Genomic DNA, 20,591 nt, shown 5'->3' with positions numbered 1-20,591 from the left:
CCCAGGATATTGCTCTTGAACATGAGGCTCTGCATCCAAAGTTGATTTCTTCCTTGGAAAAGCACACATCATTTCCAGGTTTCACACAGAGCTCCTGTGCCAGTGCTGTGCTCACTCAGCTCTCCTGGCTCCTCCTCGCTGCCATTCCTGGGACCCCTTCAGCTCCTGCTCCCTGCAGAGCTTGAGAATTGCAGAGCAAACGCTCAGTTCTGCATCAGCCACATCCCTGAGCTCCCCTGATGTCTTTATCTGCTGCATGGTGAGCTTAAATATCCCTATATCCCTTTTTTTTTTTTTTTTTCCCTGATCTGTGACCATCATTTAATACTTTAAACCAATTTTTGATTACGCTTTGAAGACCAGAGACTTCGGTGTCTAAGGCCAACACAAAGAGGTTTTTAGTTATTTGGGGATTTATTTTTTTTTTGTCTTTTCAATCACACCTTGAGATTTTCACTTGCACAGGCAGCTTCCTTCTGTGGGAGATTGTTTGGTTACTCAAAGGACAGAAGGACAGACAGAAAGGTCCCTTCTGCTCTCATTGAGGGAATCTCAGCTGGGTTTGGGTTTGGAAGCACCAGACTGGCTGGAGACCTGCTCTGGTGGAAGGCACAGAGCTGGAATGAAATGAGCTTTAATGTCCCTCCCCACCCACCCCACTCTGGGATTTCATGGATTTCCATCACCTTTTCTATCAAATGGATGCTCAGGTGTGCTCGTGCCTATATAATTATCCACTCTTTGGTCTCACCAGCAGCAGGAATCCTCTTCCCTGTGGGGCACACATTGGTTTTTATCGCATTGGAATAACTTTCTTCTGGAATGGATAAAATTTGTCCAAAAATGGATTTTTTTTTTCCTTGCTGTTTTCCTTACTTAAGCTTCAGTAGGGAAACTGTGCCTGCAAGACACTTAGGGATATATTTAACATGATTAGCTGCAATTTTGACACCGACAATCTTAAAAACATGATTGCACTAAAGTGCCTGTAAGTATTTTGGGATGTGGAGAAGAACATGAGCATTTTTATGAACCCAAGCACTTAGAGGGTACAAATAGCACAGGATAAAACATTTTCAGCAGATAAATTGTTTTCCCTTTGCCATCTCTGGATTAAACACTCAGGAGTGATGCTAACGAGCTGATAAAGCTTTACACCAGCCCACAGAGTGAGTTCCACTTGTTCCCTCAGTCCTCAGGGATTTGATGTTCCCTTCCTTGTCAGTTCTCACACCCTGGTGCACAGCCAAAGCCATATTCTGCCTCCTAAACTTCCAATAAATCTACTGCAAGTCTGATAAAAGCCAAAGAAGTCCCTGTGTCTCACCGAGTCTGACACCAGCAGTTTGCAAGGAAAAATATTTATGTACCGGCGTAGTCGTCACTGTCTATTTATTCTCTTTATTTTGATTTTTCTCGAGGGAATTTTGCGCAGAGATTATCTTTGTAAATGTTTGTGCTATCACTAACAACACTTTTTTCTTTTTTTTTTTTCTTTTTTTCTTTTTTTTTTTTTTAGCTTGGTTTGGTTTGGGGTTTTTTGTGAGTGGTGATTATCAATGTGCTGATGCATCTCTTGCAAATGACTTTTATTTTATGGATCAGGGCAAGAGAGGATCGAGGTCAGATGGGCAGTCAGGTCTCACTCTCAGGTGTCTTTTGGGACACAAATGTGATCAGAGAGGTGGAAATAATTTTATTCAGCACCAATATTTGCTCAATTCCTGCTTGTTTGTGTTCCCAGGTTGGGAAGCACAGGCAGGACACTCTCAGCTCTTTGGAGAGGTTGAAGGGATGTCTGTGACAGCCCATGGGGGATCTGCTCCCCAACAACTATTTCCCATTTCTTCATTCAGGGAATGAATGCAGCCCCTGGGAAATACCTTGATACAAACAATAAGTACAAATATTAGAGGAATTATTTGGAATTATTATCCTTTTTCTTTTTGGAGATCATACCTCAAAAACTCCAAAATTGCCAGTTGTTTTTTTTTTTTTTTTTTTTCTTTGTGGTTTTTACTGTTTGGTGTGATATTTAATATATCAGTGAATACTATGGGGCCTTGCCTTTACAGTTTTTTACTTCTGCATCTTCAGTGAGCTCAGACTCCTCCAGGATTAAGAATGAGCTTCTGCATTCTCTGATCCCAAACCTGTGGCCACCCTCTAACATGGGTTGCAATTGTCAGGATCAATCCCTCCCCAAATTAATGTTGACTTCACCATGGCAGCCTGACCACCACTCATAGTACTTGGAAAAGCTTTATCCCAATTTAAGATCCCAATTAATTTATATAATTATATAAATTATAATGGGATAAATTTATAAATGAGGCTTTTCACTGGAAAAGTGGCCAAAACTCTGCAATGTTTAGAAGCCCTTCTGAGTCATCCCATCAGGGAAGGGGGAATATTAGTGTAGAAATAACGTGAATTATTGTAAATAGGTATTTAGAGCAATAATTGAGATTTTTCCAGGGAAGCAACTTGAAGTGTCTTGTTTAATAGCGTTGAGTGGCTGTAAGGAAATGCTCCCATAAAAATCAGTTTGTTTGCAAATAATTGTCAAAGAAGAAGCAGCAAATGGTTTTGTGTAATTTCCTGGGAAATCAACAGCAAAGCAGCAGATAAGGTGGTAATGCAAGAGCCAGAGTTTGAGGAGTATTGCTCAATATGAACCACAATTAACTGAGCTGTGTTTGGCTGCAGTTGTAAAGGAATGAAGACAATGCAGGTGGAAAGACAAAAGCATTTTGATCTCGGTGCTGTGCCAGGGAAATCTTGTGAATATGGCCTGAAAAAACAGAAAAATTAGGAAAATTATATTCAGTGAAAAAGGATCAAAGAAATTGACCTGAAATCATCAATCTTGATAATGGAGCACAAAAAGGATCTCAGTCTCCTTAAGGATCAGCCCTGTGATATCAGAGTCTGTCTTTAAATCTTGAGTTTTCTTGTTCCTCTCGCAGTTCAGGGAGTTGTTTTCAGCAGATGATTTCCTTGGCACTCAGCTGGGGCTGCTCTCAGGCTGGGCTGTGCTCTGTCCTGCCCTGAGCTCACCCCCCTGAGGCTGCCAGAGCTGCAGGAGCCTTTGGACAGGGATGCCCTGGTGGGATTGTTGGGGTGTCTGTGCAGGGACAGGGACTGGACCTGGATAATCTTTGTGTGTCCCTTCCCACTGAGGATATTCTGTGATTCTCTGGTTCCACTCTAACATGAGTTTTCTCTGATAAATACATTTCCTCCCAGCCACATGCACTGAATGCTCCAAAAATCGCTCAAATCTTGTCATTTCTGTTTCAGATGTTTTATTCCAGTGGCTCACTGCGTTCCCATCCGTGTGCTCCTGAAATTGGCTGCAAAAGACTCTCAGGCTTCTCTACAGGTGCTGTTAATTCACATTCAGGGCAGATTTCACTCTCAAATATTCTGCTACAAAGCAGATTATTCCTAGGGCTGGGTGAACCAGCACAGGTATTAAATTGGAACTAAATCTAATTATCTGTGTTGTAACAATTTTATCCCAAGGTAATAATGAGGAGGGTTTTTTTTCCATTTCACTAATATTTCCCCAACAATTACTTGGTGTCTTTCAGGCTTTCATAAATATCAGTCTCTTCCTAGATTTGTTTATAATTCATGACTTTCCACATATTTTTGAATTTCACCCCTAACACTGACTTGCAACACATAAAACCACAGCAACAAACTCCAGCATATTCAGCACAGTGTTCATTTAATTTCTCCCTGCTCCTTTCATTTAAAAAAAAAATCAATTTCTATCCACATTCATCTGATGAAAGAGGGCACCGCAGGGCACAGAATGCAGTGCTGGTCCTGCTCGTTAAAGATCACAACCTGGAGCTAACTTTCTGATTAAAATACATTTTAAAATACACTTCCCCTGTTCTTTCATGTTATTTGTTTCTGACTCAGTTCAATGCTTGCCACAGATTGTGATTAAGGATGGGTGAGCCCAAAAAAGATAAAACAAGAACAAGTCTGAGCTCTTACCTGGAACTTATCTCCTGTGTTTTTGTTTTTTTTTTTTTTAAAGTCAGGTAAGTGGGTGGTGAATTATTGGAGAAGAAATTAGTTTAACTTTTGATTCAGCAGCTGCTGGTGGAAAAAAATGGCATTAGCAAATGCTCCCAAAATAAATCCCACAAGTTGCTTCCCACAGTTTGATTTTATCTTGTGCAGACTCGTGTGTAGGGACAGGGAAATAAAGTGTTTTTGTAAATGTTTGTGAAAGAACTACTCAAAGAAGGGACAGGGAATGGTTCATTGGATGGAGAACTGTCGTTTCCTGAGTCCCACTCTGGTTTTATTGGAAAAACTGTGTTACATCTCCCAGGCAGGTTTTGGTCTTGAGTACACACTTCATTGAATTATAAATCGTCCTTAAATCACAGAGCATTCTGAGCTGGAGGGGACATGCAGGGATTGAGTCCAACTTGTAAGTGAAGGCTCAAACACCCCCAGGGTGATTTCACACCCTGAACTGGGGCAGAGCTGGCCCAGGCTGGCTGCAGGACCAGCTGGAGAAGATTCTGAGAATTACACACACAAAAAATTGGAGATCTGCTCACCACTGCATTCAACAAACCCACTGCCTCTGAGGCTGGTGGAGATGCCCAGAACAAGATGTTCTTCTAAGAAATCAGAGCTCAAGGATGGTCCAATGCCTTGAGCAGGAATTAAATAACATTTCTGACCCTCTTTCCAGCAAAGCTCATTTCTTCTCTGAGAGTATGACTGTTATGAAACACAGCATTTCACAAAATTAAGGCAGAAATTGGAAATGGGTGTTTGTGTTTGGAAAAGACTAAAATTTTCTCCATGTGCTGGGGAGGGGAGCTTGGGGTGAGCTCAGTGATCTCATCAGATACAGGAGAAGGCAAACAGGGGGTCAGTGTTATATACAGGAAAGCCACAGCAAGGAAAATTTAAAGTAGTTCAGTGGGCAAAAGAGGTCTGTATTTTATGTTTGTTTTTTTTTAATAGTCAGAATTTCAAGGTCAGGGATTCCCCCATCCTTTCCTAGATGTGTAGGATTGGTACTGCTGTGAAGAAGCAAAAAGGAAAAGAATCCTGAAGCACACAATCATGGAATATCCTGAGCTGGAAGGGACCCACAGGATCATCAATCCAGCCCCTGTCCCTGCACAGACCCCCCAACAATCCCCCCCTGGGCACCCCTGGCAGTGCTGTCCAAAGGCTCCTGGAGCTCTGTGCCCATTCCCTGGGGAGCCTGGGCAGTGCCAGCACCTCTGGGGGAAGAGCCTTTCCCTGCTCTGCAGCCTGAGCCTGCCCTGGCCCAGCTCCAGCCCTTCCCTCACAAAGGGATGTGCCCGGGAAAGGCCAGTGGGAGGAGGTGTGTTCAGAGAGGAAAATGACCCAAAATTCCGAGACAATCCGTTTTTATCCTTAAGAGCATCTTTGCTCCAGAGGAGGATCCCAGCAGCAGAGGTTTGTGTTGTCATGGCCCTCAGAGATGTTTGGGTCAGCCTTTCTAAACCATCCAACAGAAGAGTGATTTCATCTTTTATACTGGAAGACAGACCTGAAAGTTTGAGATTCATTTTCCTCTTTCCTCCTCAGCCACCACCTCCCCAAAAACAGAACCCAAAGGAAACAGAAGCCCAGAGCACAGCGGGCTGGGGAGAGCCAGGATTTTGGGGTCAGGAGGAGAGAAATTGGTGCTCATGAGAATCCTTTACCTGTGATCTCTTTTTTTTTGCCACAAGCCTCGGGTTAAGGGTACCCAGAGCCAAGAGAGAGCCCTGGGAAGGTCCCAGCTGAGCGCTCTGTGTGTCACTGATAACTCTGGCTGGGGAAGCAGAGAAGCCCTTGAGCCTCCAGAAGTGCTCGGGTTATCTGTACACACAGCCAGCCACGTAATGCCTTTTTATCTGATCTGAGAAGAAAGGGAATCCCTCCTGTGCTGTCCTCTTCGGGCTTTTATCTCTCCTACTTTAGTTTGGAGGTTTTTTTGTTTGTTTTATTTTTTTTTTCTTTTTACAAAGACTCTGCTCACTTTTCTCATGGATTCCCCACTCTTCTCCCTGCAGCTCTTCAGAGCAGGAGGGCAAAAGGATGCAAAAGAGATGACAGGCGTAAACAGATGGGAACATGCCAAATCCTCTGTTTGCATAAATCTGAATTTTGCATTTAATTCCACTGGAGTGGGGTCTATTTGCACTGACATCAAACTCATTAATTTCCGTAGGAGTCCCAAGAATTTAAACCCTGATTTCACGTAAGCTCGCTACTATTTCACAACATTAAAATAACGGGGGGTGAGGGGATTACAACTCCTGATAATGCACTCCGCTGATGCTGTAGGGAAAATATTCTGCTTTTCTGACTCATTTGCCCTGAGCTGACTTTCTTTTTGAATGGTTCAGGGGGTTTCCTTCTTTAGCCATAAATCAGATGCAAATTCTCCTTTTTTTTTTTTTTTTTTTTTTGTGTGTGTGTGTGAGCCTGGGGATGACAGTGAGTGTGCCAGTGTGTGCGCGCCTCTCAAGCCACGCCAGAGAGAGAGAGAGAGGCTGTTCCTTTAAAGCAAAACCAAAAAAAAAAAATTGCCTTCAGGCATCCTATTACAGTGGAACGAGCCAAGGATCAGGATTTGCAGCTCAGCTATATAAACCCGGCAGAATCTGGCTGCCGTGGCCACTTTGCCTTGCTGTCAAAGCTCGCTGCCTCGCGCTCGCACACGGCTCCGGACGACGGAAACTCCGCCGAGTTTTGACAGGACGGCAACAAAAGTCCAGGAGAGCCAGGGGCTGGCTTTGAACACCCTATTTATTTCATGGAGGCTGCTCACGGTGGGATCTAAGCTCTGTCAGAGTGTCTGAGGTAAGTCTGCTTCGTCCTTGAATTAAAAAAGTCGGGAGCTGCTCTCGCACACAAGTTTGCGGTGATTCCAAGCTCCAGCATCCCTGGTGGTTGTGCCCAGGTGAATATGGGCAGGGATCCTGTCAGGGAATAATTTATCCCTGTCAGGGAATAAATCATGGATTGGAGCATGTCTGTCTGCACTGCCCGGTGTAACCATGTCAGAAATGTCTCTGTGACATCCATCCCACCCAGTGAATGAATGGAGCAGCAGCTGGCTGGGTGCTGCACATCCACACGAGTACAGACAGAGTGACAGGCAGATTTGGGATTTCCTCTTGGTTCTTGGAGTGCTGTAAATATTTCCCCCATCCTCACCTCGAGAACAAGACTAAATCCACTGGCAGGTTTTAACCCTCCCAACCAACTCTTGTTGTGCTCCTGTCTGTGACCTGATGAGAGCCAGGCCCTTCTCGCTGGTCATTTGCTGTCCCCACTTTTTTTTTTTTTTTTTTTTTTTTCACCTTTGTCACCTTCCTCCCCACCCCCAGTGGGCTCCAGTTTCTTCTAAAAGTCCGGTAATATTATCCTGCAGCGGGGAGCAAAGCACAAAGGGAGATTCAACTGGTATTTTATTACCAGTGCTTGTCTGGGTGGGTTCTGGGAGCGGGAGGGTGAAATTCTCCATCCTCATGGAAAAACAGAGGCACTGACTCCGTGTCTCAGCTCCTTGCTCCCTGGTGCACTGAGATTTTCTGCATGACTGTGTCTGCACTTACCAGCGAGGCTCAAATTGGCTTAAAAAGGAGAAGTTGGCTGGGAGAAGGTGAACACACTTAGATTCATTTAGGAGCTCAACCCACTCACTCAAGACTTCATGTTACATCACCTTTGCAGAGTTTTCCTTGCCTGATTTTCTGTCTGGCTACTGGGACAGAGAGTTTTTGGCAGTTAATCTAAACTTCTGAAAAGTCTGTCTCATACTATGGAAAGGAATGTTCAGGCTGAAATGATGGGGATGTGTTGCATTGCACAGTGGAGATCTAAAATTAAAAAGCACAATAAAAATATTTATAGAAGATTTTCTTCGTGAAAAAACAGAAAACAATGGGGTGGATGTGATTCTGTGGTCTGGGTAAAAACCTTGCTGTCCAGCTGTTGGGTTTGGTTTTCTCTCCTGGTTTATTTTTCTAAGACCACATTAAATACTGGGAATTCATTTTACACACTTCCTGATTAATGTTACATGTGGGGGTTGTTTTATTGTGCTGGGTTTGTGCATTTGCCTTTTAAAGCTGTGAAATCATAGAATGGTTTGGGTTGGATGGGACCCTGGAGATCACCCAGCTCCAGCCATGGCCAGGGCCACCTTCCACTAGACCAGGTTGTAGAGTTTAGGGGTGCTGGAGTCCAAAACTGAGGTGGGCAAGGGGGATTAGGGACCATCCTTTGAATCCGAGGGAAACCTGCAGAAATGTGATGTCTTTTGGGTTGTTTCTTACTGGTACAGGGAACTCAGGGGCAAATTGAATCTGGAGAAGTTTGACCAGACCAAAGTGTTTATCCAAGAGAAGAGAACTGGTCTGTCTGCAGCTCAGACAAATTCCCCTGGCAGGGAATTTGGGAAGAAGCTGGAAGAGCTGTCAGGGTGTTCCCAGTGCAGGAGCTGCCCCGTGCTCAGGGCAGGACAAGCACCTGGGACAGGAGTGACAAGGGCTGTGCCTCCCACCACTGACCAGGCACAGCCACTCTCCCAAATACCAAACTGACGTTCACTTCCCATATTTTTTGCTCATTAATTTTATCCTCTGGCTCCTGTAGCCCAGAGAAATTTCTTTGCAAGTCCCAGCCCTTAATTCTCTCACTACAGTTACTTTATCAGTGTTCCCAGGGCTGTGGAAGAGCCAAAGGGTCTCCTGCAAAGCCCCCAGCCCTCAGATGGGAATGTCAGGTCTCATCTGGAGAGAAAGCAGAAACTCTGCTAAAGAAATCCCTGACACAGTGGTCATGGGCACATGGAAAAGACAAAAAAGACCCAAATCTCCTGTTGAAATAGTGATGCTTAATGAGGTTAAACTTACTGGGAAGATCCCTGAAGGCAGCCTAAAATGTGCTCCACAAACTCTGAGTAACTCTTAGCTGGAGACTTTTTGAAAGCCATCCTCTTTTATTATCCCAGCTCTTTAAAACTGGATCATTTCTCCTCAGTGTTCACTCAAACTTAACTATCATGTTGCTATAACATCATTTCTGGAGGTGTTTGACGTTCAGCTTATTTTTCATATTAGTGCTTTTTATAAAATATCTAAAAAAAGCCAAAGACTATTGATGGGTGAAGATGTTCTGACTTGCTATAAAGAGACTGTCAAAGTTTGTTCTTGAGCATTGTCTCACTTTTTGATAAGAAAATGAGATTAAATGGCAGGGTCTGTGCTTTTTGGGACTTTCTCATCCTTTCCATGAGTGAGGCAGAACTAAAAAGCAGAATTGTCTGTGAAACAGTGATGCTGCTTCGGAGCCAGAGCTTTAACCCTTTCATCCCTCCTGGAAAAATGGTTTGGAAAACCATCTTGGCCAATTCTGTGCTGTTTTCCTGGTACAACACCAGGGTCCCTCTGCCCACCCAGCCTTGCAGGATGTGTCCAGAGTTCTAAGTGGTGCTGATGGCATTTAATTGTGCTGGGTTGGACAGTGGGTGTCTGGTGGAAATGAGTGTAAGGGATAAAGTGTTTCCATCCAGTCCCGTGTCCCTTAGAGAGCCCTGGAGGAATATTACCTTTGGAAGTGAGATTAATGCAGAGGGTGGTGTCTGCTTCGTTATCAGCTACACATTAACCTGTCCAACCTCTGTGCCACGGGAAATCCAGAGTGGTTAAATAATTACTCTCATTCGAAGCCTGTGACTTGATAAATTCCTCCTTGGCCTCGTGCCATCACAGTCTGCTAAGCTGAAGGGCCACTGACAGTTTTAAGGTCTAGTGGCTCATAAAACTCCAGGCTTAGGAGTGGATGATTTACATCCCTGGAAAGTTCGAAATCTCAGCTTTCCAATAATAAAAAGAATTTGTTTTGAGCTCTGTTAGTTTCAGATACAGGGCTTTGAGGCTGGGCTCTGATTTACCAACGTGTGCTTTCTCAGAACTAATTACTGGTGTGAGTTTAGCACACCCTGCTCAAAGACTGAGCTCTGATCTAACCCTGTGTCTATAAACTGCAGAAGTCTGAAACTACTGTAAAATGTAATAGCTGCTCTTAGTGGTTTTAAGGAAGCTGCTGATGTCATGTTGCAGAAAAAATCATTGTTGCTGAAGTGGGAAACTAAGGAAGACAGCAATTGATGTGAAAGGAGTTAATATTTTGTCATTTAACAGGCTCAGAAATTTTCAAAACTGCAAGCAATTATAGGATTAGTAACTAATGAGTTCTGGACAGGAAACACCATAACCTGAGGTCAAGAGCTCAAACTAAGGGACGTGTACAGATTGCTTGTGAGTTTTTAAGATGCAATTCAGTTCATTAAACTGCTGGATATTCAAGAGGACTTGTTGTCCATGGTTTTGGTTGGTCGATGCTGTAATTATTGCTCCAGCATTTTAGAGCTTCACTTTATTAAGAGTGAGAGGTTTGATAAACATGTTCTCTGTCACAAAAACCTACAATTCCCATTATTAACTATTCAAAAAAAATTCTTTTTATAGTGAAGATAAAAAGAAAGTAGGAAGGCAGTTTTTTGAGGAGGAGGACTGATGGGAAGCAGAGAAATGAACAACCCTGAGGGTTGACCTCGAGCTGTCTCAGTTTCCACCAAACTCAGGGATTCTGCAACTGTGAAACCTCCCCTCCCTCAGTGCCCACTGTCCATTCGTGTGTCTGACCCTCTGGCCAGCCAGAGCTGGAGTTAAAAGCCTTCCACATGTGGGAAAAGTTAGAGACTGGGCTTTGTTCCAGCTACTGAAATCCCTCAGTGCATGATGTAACCCCGCGGTGTGGAACGGGCCGGCTGGGAGGAGCAGTCAGCGGGATCCTGCCCGACAAGAGGTGGCTCTGGAGCCTGCAGGAAGTGTCTGGGCATTGAAAGGAGGAGTAGATGGGGATCCTTCTGCTAAAAGAGCAAAGTTTGAATAATTTAGTGTCACTTTTTAGCATTGAATGGATGATAAATGTGCCTTTACAACTAGAATTGTTCTTAATATAAGATTTTCCTGGATTTCTTGACTCATCATTTTTCTCTCCTTTATGCTGCCTGTCCTGTTGACGACCAAAAAACCATCAAAAAACCCACCACCTATAGCTTCAGAGAGTATATCCAGACGTAGAATTTGAACAATATTTATTAATACAAATTATACCATCCCAACACACCCCTCCTGATCCAATGTGAGATTTCACCACTCAGGCTGGCGAGCCAACGGGAAATCACTCCCCATTTATGTTCCTGCTTGGCTTATGCATGAGCCAATCACCCAAGACAAATCCATCCTGAGCCGATCCCGTCGCAAGAAATTTTCCCCAAAGCTCCCATCCTTAATTGTCTGCAGTTTCAATTAAACCGAGGTGGGATGGTGCCAAGTTTTCAGCACTTTCCAACGGGAGCGCCCCGGTGCCCGAATAGGCAGCGGCATTTTGTATTCTTCGGGGAGCGGAGGGCAACGTTGCCAAGTTTGCATTCAGTCATCCATCACATATTAGCCCACTGGAGGTCCATTCTTCCCCAGCAATGGGGGAGCTCTGCTTCCTACTTTGAAAGATTACTCACACAGAAAGCCCTTTCCCCAAACCCAGCCCGGAGAATGGGAGCTTTTCTTCGGTCCGTACAGGCGCTGGCTTCCCAAACTCCCCACAGAAATGATATTGTTTCATGCTCAAGAAAACATATTCTCCTCAGCAACTGAGGAGAAAGCGCAGGGTGGTAGGACAGAAACCTTAAATACAGATTTTTTTTTTTTTTTTTTTTTTTTTTTTTTCCAAAAAAGTGCTTGCTTGAATCCTGAGCTCCACAAAGGTCTATTGTGGTGGCTGCCTCTTCCCATGGCAGGCTGGAGCATTGGCTGTGTGTGGAGATATATTGGCCAGGAGCCTCCCTGGAGGCTGAGACTGAGAGCCTGGGGAAATTCCACCATAATTATTTGGGCTTTAGCTGTGCCCAACGTGCAGCAGAACTTGCTAAGCTCATAAGCCTAAAATTGCAAATGCTAATTTTGTTATGGAATTAGGATGTTTACCGGAATATTAATCTAAACAGTCTTGATTCTTCTTTAAATTTATCTTCTTTTCCAACGTTCTGGCAGCACAAAAAAGCTAAAATGGGAACATAAATTCCTTCTGCTGCTTATACATGAAAATTAAACTGTGAGATCCTTTCCCTGTGTGCCCACCAGAACTGGCTAAAGAGTTATTTCCACCATTAAGGAAAGGCTGGAAAAGGGCTAAAAAAAAGCTTTATTTCCAAGACATACGTTCACTTTCCCCTGCCAAGAAATCAAAAGACCTGGCAAGAGGCAGATTTTGTCGGTCAGTTTGGGGTTTATCTCAGGCACAGGATGCAGGCCAGCAGGTGAGAGAGGCTGAGCACTCTGGGGACTGTGGTTTTGTGCCTCTTTGCCTTGATGAAAAGCCTTTATTTGGACAGCAAAGGGTCACTCTCAGTGTGTGCTGAGCACTTCAGCACCAGCCCTTGGTGGTTATCTCCCTCCTCAGGATTTCATCTTGTCAAGGGCTGTTTGTTGGCCTCTCAAAAGGAGCTCAGTGGCCACTTTGCAGTGGTTCTTTGTCTCTCCTGGTTCCTCTGGAAAGCCAGCCTCTTTTGGATATGCTGAGTCCTCCTAAATAGCCTCTCTGTGCTGCAGAACAAAGGTCTATGCCAAGAAAGATATAAAGGTAGCTTGTGATCTGCAGGCAGCCCATTCCTCTTGGCCAGAGCCAGTGTAATGCATATTTTCCCTTTGCTTGTGGCTTGTACTTCCCTCCTGCACTGCTTGTACCACAGTAATTCAGGGCTGACTCCTGATGAATGCTGCACACTGTGGGCCACAAGGCACGGCAGAACGGGATACATATGAAGGGAAAGTTCTCAGATCATTTTTCTTATTGAAGGATTTTGGCCATGTAAACAGTTTCCAGGAAAAAAAAAAAAAAAAAACCAACAAACCTCTGGCATTTCCCATGGCGAGCCCTCCTTATGAATGTCCTATCTATTTTTGCAGTTTGGTGGCCAAGTGGAGTGTTTGGAGGAGGATATGCCACCTACAAGCCAGGGAATTTATATTTCCACTGCCAAGTGTTAATTATGATGTCGACTTAGCCACTTTACAGGTTAGCAAGTCAATCACAGGGAGCCAGCACTCCAAGTGCTGCAGCTCCAGGCTTGATGGAAAGCCTGCAGCACCCAGACAGTGCCATTCTCAAACACATCAGCGTTAGTTGTGGCTTTATTTGTCATTCTCTGGCTCTTACTTCACATATTTTTTTTATTTGTCTCAGGGAGAGCACACTGGGATTTGCCAGGGTTGCTGTCAGAAACAAGGAAATTCAGTTTATTACCACCAGCCATGTGGCAGGGATGCCTTTTTGGTTGTTCTGATCCCTGACTTGAACAATTCCAGGGATGGGGAATCCACAGCCTCTCTGTGTTATATATGCGCTATATATCCTGTAATCCTGTATACTATTATCCTAGTAATACACTGAAAAAAAAAAAAAGGAGCGAGGGGCTTAATTTAACTAAAAATTAAACTAATTTAACTGAAAACTCCACCTAGGAGAGGGCTTTTCCTGCTGACAGGAGCAATATTGAATCCCCTTTGGTAGGGGGTGTTGGATGCCCATATAACACACATTGCCTTAATGATATCTTTTTGAACAGGATGCCTTGGGCTGCTCCAGTTTGGTCTGTGCTCATATAGGTCAGGAGTGCTCATGGAGCAGCACAGGGGACAAACCCAGGCTGCCAGAGGGGAAATTAGAACCCATGGAGCATTTTCCATGCCCAGAGTGGCTCTGCCTTGACCCTGTTTTGCACCACAACGACACAGACTCTGAGGTTTAGAAGGCTGAAAATGACTTCTTTATTTTTGGGATGTGTCTCCCTTATACACTTTTTTATACAGACCAATTTGATTGGTGACACAAAGACAAACCTCTTCACTCATGTTGGTCAGACCAGAGGGACATCAAGAAGTCCCTCCTAGGGAAAAGAATGAATAACAAAGTTACAGTTACAAAAACATTTCTGTTAACAGAAAATTTCCTGGGAAAAGAATTTCAGAAAACCAAAACACTTCATGCATGAAACCAGGGCTACACAGCATTGCCTGCATTGTCCCCTGTCCCCTCCAGCCTGCCCTGCCCAGGGGATGGGTTTCTCCTGGGCAGACTTGAGGGGCTGCCAGCCCAATTCTCATGTGACACAATGGCATTGATTTCACTGGGGATGGATAATTGAGCTCCACATCCCTCCTTTCACCATCCCACGGCTCAAATTGCTGCCAGCCAAGGCACCAGCACAGGCAGGGCTCAAGTCACTGTGGGTGAAGAGAATGAGGTCAGAGAGGTGATGGTGGAGGTCTCCCAAGCCTCCCATGGATGTGGCAGTGCCAAATTTTCTGACATTTGAGGCAGCAGTGCAGATTTTTGCCCGAGTTCAGTCACTGATCACTGCTCAGGGCTGTGATCGTGGCTGTAATTTCCATTACATTACATAAGTGCCTCTGCTTTACATCAGAGCACTGCAAAACATCCCCAGACCGGACTTTGCAGGAGCAGCCTCCTCTCTTTTTCCAAACGCCTTGCACTCAATTTGTCTCATATCTCGTGCCTCTCGTTTGTATTTCACTTCACCTTGCCAAGCCGTGGCTGATTTCATTTCATTCCATCCTCTCCTCATGATGTGTTTTGTTCTGCTCTGAGTTTGCTACCCTTCCCCGGGTTGCCAAAGATGCAAATTCTTGATGCTACCACATGTGACAGAACTAGGCCAGGCAGATCTGCAGCCCGGGGGCGATTACTGGAAGTCAGATTTCAAGGAACTCCTTCTGTGGTCTTGCGGGTTAGAAAAAAAAAATGTGCACATTCCTGTGTGTTTGAGGTGCTAGTACCAAGGACAGAGGAGCTCCAGCAGGGAGGAAAAGCTGCCCAGGGAAACTCATAATTGGTTTAAAGGCGAGGAACTGCCTGGTGAAGGGTTACCCATCTGTTTCCTCAGCTTCTCTTAAAACCATGCCCGAAGTCTGCTAATGACAGGAGGCAAGGAATGATAATTCTGGTCCCCAGGAAAAGTGCAGGCTTTTATGGCTGAGTCCTGAGTCGTTTTTAGTGCTTTGAATAAGTATATGGTTAAATCAAAGTAAAATTATAAGGTGCATGCAAATATTCATAATGAATTCTGAAAGTATCCTGCTGACCAATATCATCTGCAGCAATCCCTTCAATTAAATACTTTCCCTTATTCCAGACCAATATAAATGTAAATTGTTCGTGCTCTTGGTTACAGCGAAGCCTTTTAAAAGGGAAGAATTCCACCTCTCTTGCCTCTGTACGTGACATTCCTCCAGCTAAAATGATTTTAAATATGGAAAAGTGTGGGGCTGGGTGTGTGGAGCAGAATTTTGGCTCATCTCGCACTCCTGACCTCCAGGAGAAATTTGAAAAACAGCTTCCTCAGAGGTGCTGTACGAAGCAGTGCTGTCTCAGTGCCTGTTCACTGTGTATTTGTTTAATATGTCAGTAGTTTATGATTCTTGTAAACGATCCTTATTTCTGTGGCACGGATTTCACCAATATTTTTGGTAATTGCATTAATTTGGCATCTGATTTTTAAAGCAAATCAGCTATTCCTTCACCTATTGTTATTATATTTATCAGGAGTATTGATGGCTTATTTCCTACCTCTCATTACCAGTAGAAAAGGTGACGTTTGATACCTAAATCATAAATTTTTAAGACAAATTACACTGGCCAAGTTCCCACCTCCAGCACTGGCTGCTGCTTTGTTCTCACCAACTCCTGCTTGGCGCGAAAGGAGCGGGAAGAAAACTCAGCAGCTCTCGAATTTCTGCTCTTCCCATCTCATCCCAAAACCACCTAGAACTTCGTGAAACAGGGTCTGGAAAATTTATGGGTGGTTTTGGAAGCACCAGAGTGGAGAAGGGGCTGGAAACGAGGCTGGGCTTTGTGCGTGTGGAAGGAACACGAGTTGCGCTGTGATTCACGCGCGCGAGCGCACGAACCTCATGCTCTGAAACGGCATCAGCAAAGCCCTCAAAGTATTTCAAAGCGAAGCCTCCAGCGTCTTACCCAGAAAATAATGAGCTCCTGACAAAGTGTAACTTGGCAGAGAAACTTTCCAAAGGCAAGTTTAGAAAACCGTAGATCTTTTCCAGCTCCGCGTCTTTGCTGCGAGCGGGGAAAAGCCAAGAGCCCGAGCAAATGCTTTTGCTATTAGCAAAGGCTTTATTAAAAGGTACAGGACGTACTTCAGAGAGGCAGGAGTGCTTTCTGCTGGGGGATTATGCACAGGAGCTGCTCTTGCTGTGAAAGGGGTTTTGTTTTATATTGGAAAAGGCGCTAATTGAGGCTTCTGTGTCTGTGGCCTGCGTTCAATGCCCTGAGTTCTGCTGGTGTCTTCAGAGAGTGATGGGTAAAAGTCACCCCTGTGCTGGAGATGCAGACAGGGGGTGCGGGCAGAAACCAGGAGAAAGGAGAGTGTGATCCATCCCCTCTGCTTTCCACGAGTCCCGGGGGTGTGACCCATTTCTACAGCTCTGCTTCTGTGTTCAGAGCAGTGCCAGCTTTTCTGAATTGTTGTCTTTGCTGCTCCCATCTCTGCTGTGCCCTGCTGTTTTTAACACACACTTTTTGTCTAGGCTGTATCTGCCATGGGCTTTCTCTTCCTCCCTCTGGCAGCTACAGCAAGAACAGAGGTTGCTTTGCAGATGTGAGAAAAAAGTATTTAGCAGATGGCTTTTTCTCCCTTCCCTTCCCGAGTTTGTAGCAAGTTGCTCCACTTGGCTGATTGCTGTGCCCCCTGCCAGGAGCCTGAATGCAGCTCCAGAGCACCCCACTGACCTGTTTGCTTTGTTTCCCTTTTCTGAGCTCCCATTTCCAGAAATTGATGCTCAAGTGTCGGAGCCCTTAACAAAAATCCAAGCTCCAAGGGCAGACTGAATTCCCTGTTAACTTGTGCCTCAGCCCAGTCCCTGTGAGTTAGACCAGCTGGGTTTGGTGTGAGCTCTCCCATGGTTACCTCTTGTAATGTTGTGTCTCTTTTATTTTTTTTATATGCAACACATTCGAATGATCTGCTCTATAAAATAACCAGGCTGTTTCTTGTGGCTGGTGTAAAATTCTTCCTGTGGTGGGAGCTGGATGAAGGATTCTCCTGCACTTCCCATCCACAGGGGTGAATCACTGGGGTTGTGTAACAGCAGCAAACGTTGGCACACCAAGCTGCAAGAGGACCGTGCACATGTGTGGGAATGATCCCTCTGATCCCATAAAATGTCCAGAGATTAAAGGACTTTCGGCTGATGTAAGAGAATGAGCTGGACCCGTGTATTTTGGGTCTGTTGCAGATTTTTTTCAAATTCTCTGGTGTCTTTCTCTGTGGGTTTTGGTAACCTTGCAATTTATTTCCATGGATTCATCTTCTCCTTCTGGTAACTGGCCTGGCTCATCTCCTTGGCTGCAGAGTAAAGCTGCAGTTTCCTATTGTTACCCCAGAATTTCAGGCAGTCCTGTGGCTCTGTGCATGTGTGCTGCACATCTGGTCAGATTTTCTTCAGAGCAAAAGATTTCAGAGAATCAGAGAATGACAGAATGGCTTGGTTTGAAAGAGACCTTAAAACTCATCCCATTCTATCGCCTCTACATGGGCAGGGACACCTCCCACTGTCCCAGGCTGCTCCAAGCCCCAATGTCCAGCCTGGCCTTGGGCACTGCCAGGGATCCAGGGGCAGCCACAGCTGCTCTCAGATCCCTGTGCCAGGGTCTGCCCACCCTGCCAGGGAACAATTCCTGCCTAATCTCCCATCCAGCCCTGCCCTCTGGAAGTTTGAATCCATTTCCCCTTGTCCTGGCACTCCAGACCCTTGTCAATCTTCTCTCTCCATCTTCCCTGTTGGCCCCTTCAGGCCTTGCAAGGCCACCCTGAGCTCACCCCAAAGCTTCTCCTCTCCAGGTGAACACTCCCAGCTCTCCCAGCCTTTCCTCCCAACAGAGCTGCTCCATCCCTCTGATCCCCCTGGGGCCTCCTCTGGGTCTCTCCAGCAGCTCCAGGTCCTTGCTGTGCTGGGCCCAGGGCTGGGGCAGCTCTGTGGATTTCCCTTTCTCTCCTGCATTGCAGGGATAACACTCCAGCCCTTCCCCGTTTAATGATTTATTTTCTGACTGTTTTACAGCACTCCTCAGGGAGATGTTTAATTATGGAAATGAGGATTTGACAGCACCTCTCCTGTGAGGTCTTTGGAATATTTAATTCACAGGGACACATATTTCCCCTCTGGGGTTTTACCAGGGGTTAAACAGAGGCACAGCAGATAATTTGTGAAATAATTTCAGAGCAGGATGGATGAGTTTCAGCCTCAGCCCTAACCAAGGGGCCACACCATCAACCCCAAGGTTTTGGGCACTCTCTGGAATCCCTGCAGAGAACACAAGGGTTTGTGGCAATTCCATGGGTCCAGCTCTGTTTAGCTCCATTTCTCTTGGTGTGGAAAATGAGACTTGGGGGTGGCAGATCCTCAGTCAGGAAGGTTTTATCTTCCCCTTTATTGTTGAGCTGTAGTTTTTCCAAGCCTGGGGAATCCAGTCATTGGGAGACCTGTTCATTCCCACGTTGCAATGACACCTTAATCTGTGCCTCACCATTCCACTGAACTCTAATCCCAAGGTGAACACACTCCTTGGCTGCCCTATTGGTTCACCTCGAACTTTATTCCAATTTAGATTTCCCCACCCTTCAGGAGACTCCCTGGCAGGCCAACTTGGCAATTTGTATTCCCAGATTCTATAAAGGAGGATTTGTCCTCTCCAGACAGTTCCATGCTCACAGCCCCACTGACCAGGGCTCTGTGGTAAAGCACAGGTGAGCTCTGTCTCCCTTTCCTGTCCATCACCTTCCCCAGGTCCCTGCAGGACAAATCCAAAAGGAATGTGCTCCTTTCCTTCTGCTGCATGAGAACCAGGATCAAAAACCACACTCACACTGTTGGAAACGTTAGCTGAAATATATTCCAAAAAATGAGATTACTCCAAATGAGCATTTGTTTGGCTTTTCCAGCTCAGCATTCAGAGTTTCACCTCCTCACATCCTAAAGGGAATAAACCTAATTTGTAAGAAAAACCCTTTGCTTCTTATAGATGCAGCTTTTTCATTTCCTGGGCTTTGCACCTCTAAGAAAGAGCAACATAAACCATGAGTGAGACATTACTTCAGCCAACCTACTCCAGAGGCTGCATTATTCCCTTGAACTCATTCAGCAGCATCCTTTTTGCACGGTCTTATCCTTTTTTTTTTTTTTTTTTTTTTTTTTTTCTTCCAATAAAAACAGGATTTTTAACAACATAATAATACACAGACATATTTTTAGCTGCTGAGAATCCCTGCAGTGACACGGGTCAAATCCACCAGCTGGTCTGACATGTTTTGAAGGAAAAAGGGGAAGTGGAGTTGTCTAAGACACCAGAGCAGCACCATCAAATCCCAAACCTGAGAAATCTCAGTGTCTGTCTCCTGTGCTGCCCCTCCTCTCTTCTCTCTTTCCCCACTCTCCCAAGCTGTTTGTTTTACATCTCGAGCCAAGCTGAGTCCCAGCCAAACATCCTGGGGGGGCAGGAGGGTTGTTATTGATCCAGAGCTGCAACCCTTTGGTGGATAACAAGCAGAATTTGTCTTGGGAAAAGGAGAATCCCTGTCCTTGGAGATGGTAACAAGCTGAAGGTAATTGGGCAGAGCAATAAGGAGCCCTCTGGCTCCTGGACCAGCATTTTTAAAGTATTTTGCTGCATGAAAATTCAATTTGATGTTTGAAAATGCACTGACATGTTTGACTCCCCGATGGGCACAACTCTGAGCTTTTTGAGGTGGGAGTGAACAGGAGATTCATTCTCTTTTTTCTGTCCTGGGGTGCAGGAGAGCACGAGCACTGTGGGTTCACTTTCATGAATTTTCACTTAGTAATTGAAGGCCAGGCTGCTCCAGCTTTTATTAGAAAAAGGAGCAGGAATCCTTTGAAGAAACGATTGAGGTGGTTATTCTTTCAAACAGGCCATTTGGTTCAAAGCAAGACATTGCTGGTTTCAAAGATTGACAAAAAAGATTTGTCAGGGAATTTTTTTTCTCAAGAATAGGAACTCCTGAAATGCTGCTGACTCCCTCTTAGTTTCCTTCTTGCTGAGTCTTCAGAATCAAATGAAAAATGGCACCTTTCAGTGTGTGGTGAAAAACTTTCAAGCAGTTGTACCTGTTACTTTGTCATCACTTGGCTCCAGTTCTTTCATGGAGACAACTTTTACACCATTTTTTTATTTTTTGACATCCAATGGAGAAGACAACGGAGGAAAATACTGAATGAAATTATACAAAATGAGAGGAACAAAGAGAAATATTTTTTTTCTAATACAGGGAACCGCTGATGCCACCAAATAACTGATTTGAAATACTGAAATCATTCTAGTAACTACAGTAGATGTCATTTATAAATATCCCTGAGTGCTTACAGAGAGATCAGTGCAAATCAGCCAAGTCTTTC

General features: G+C 44.8%; 1 protein-coding gene across 3 annotated transcripts in view; it reads left to right on the top strand.

Annotated features, from left to right (window-relative positions):
* The first annotated feature begins 6,302 nt into the window (after positions 1 to 6,302).
* The window catches only part of TNC (tenascin C), a 76,497-nt gene continuing 62,208 nt past the window's right edge, over positions 6,303 to 20,591 (top strand). For all 3 annotated transcript variants that reach the window (XM_083875576.1, XM_083875575.1, XM_083875574.1), the window contains exon 1: positions 6,303 to 6,867. The gene's annotated coding sequence lies outside the window, so the exon portion shown is untranslated. The remainder of the gene's footprint in view (positions 6,868 to 20,591) is intronic.

The sequence above is a fragment of the Zosterops lateralis genome (genome assembly GCF_965231275.1).
Source record: "Zosterops lateralis genome assembly, chromosome: 20".
NCBI lineage: Eukaryota > Metazoa > Chordata > Aves > Passeriformes > Zosteropidae > Zosterops > Zosterops lateralis.
The sequence above is the reverse complement of the archived record's forward strand: the minus strand, read 5'-3'. Positions and strand labels throughout refer to the sequence as shown.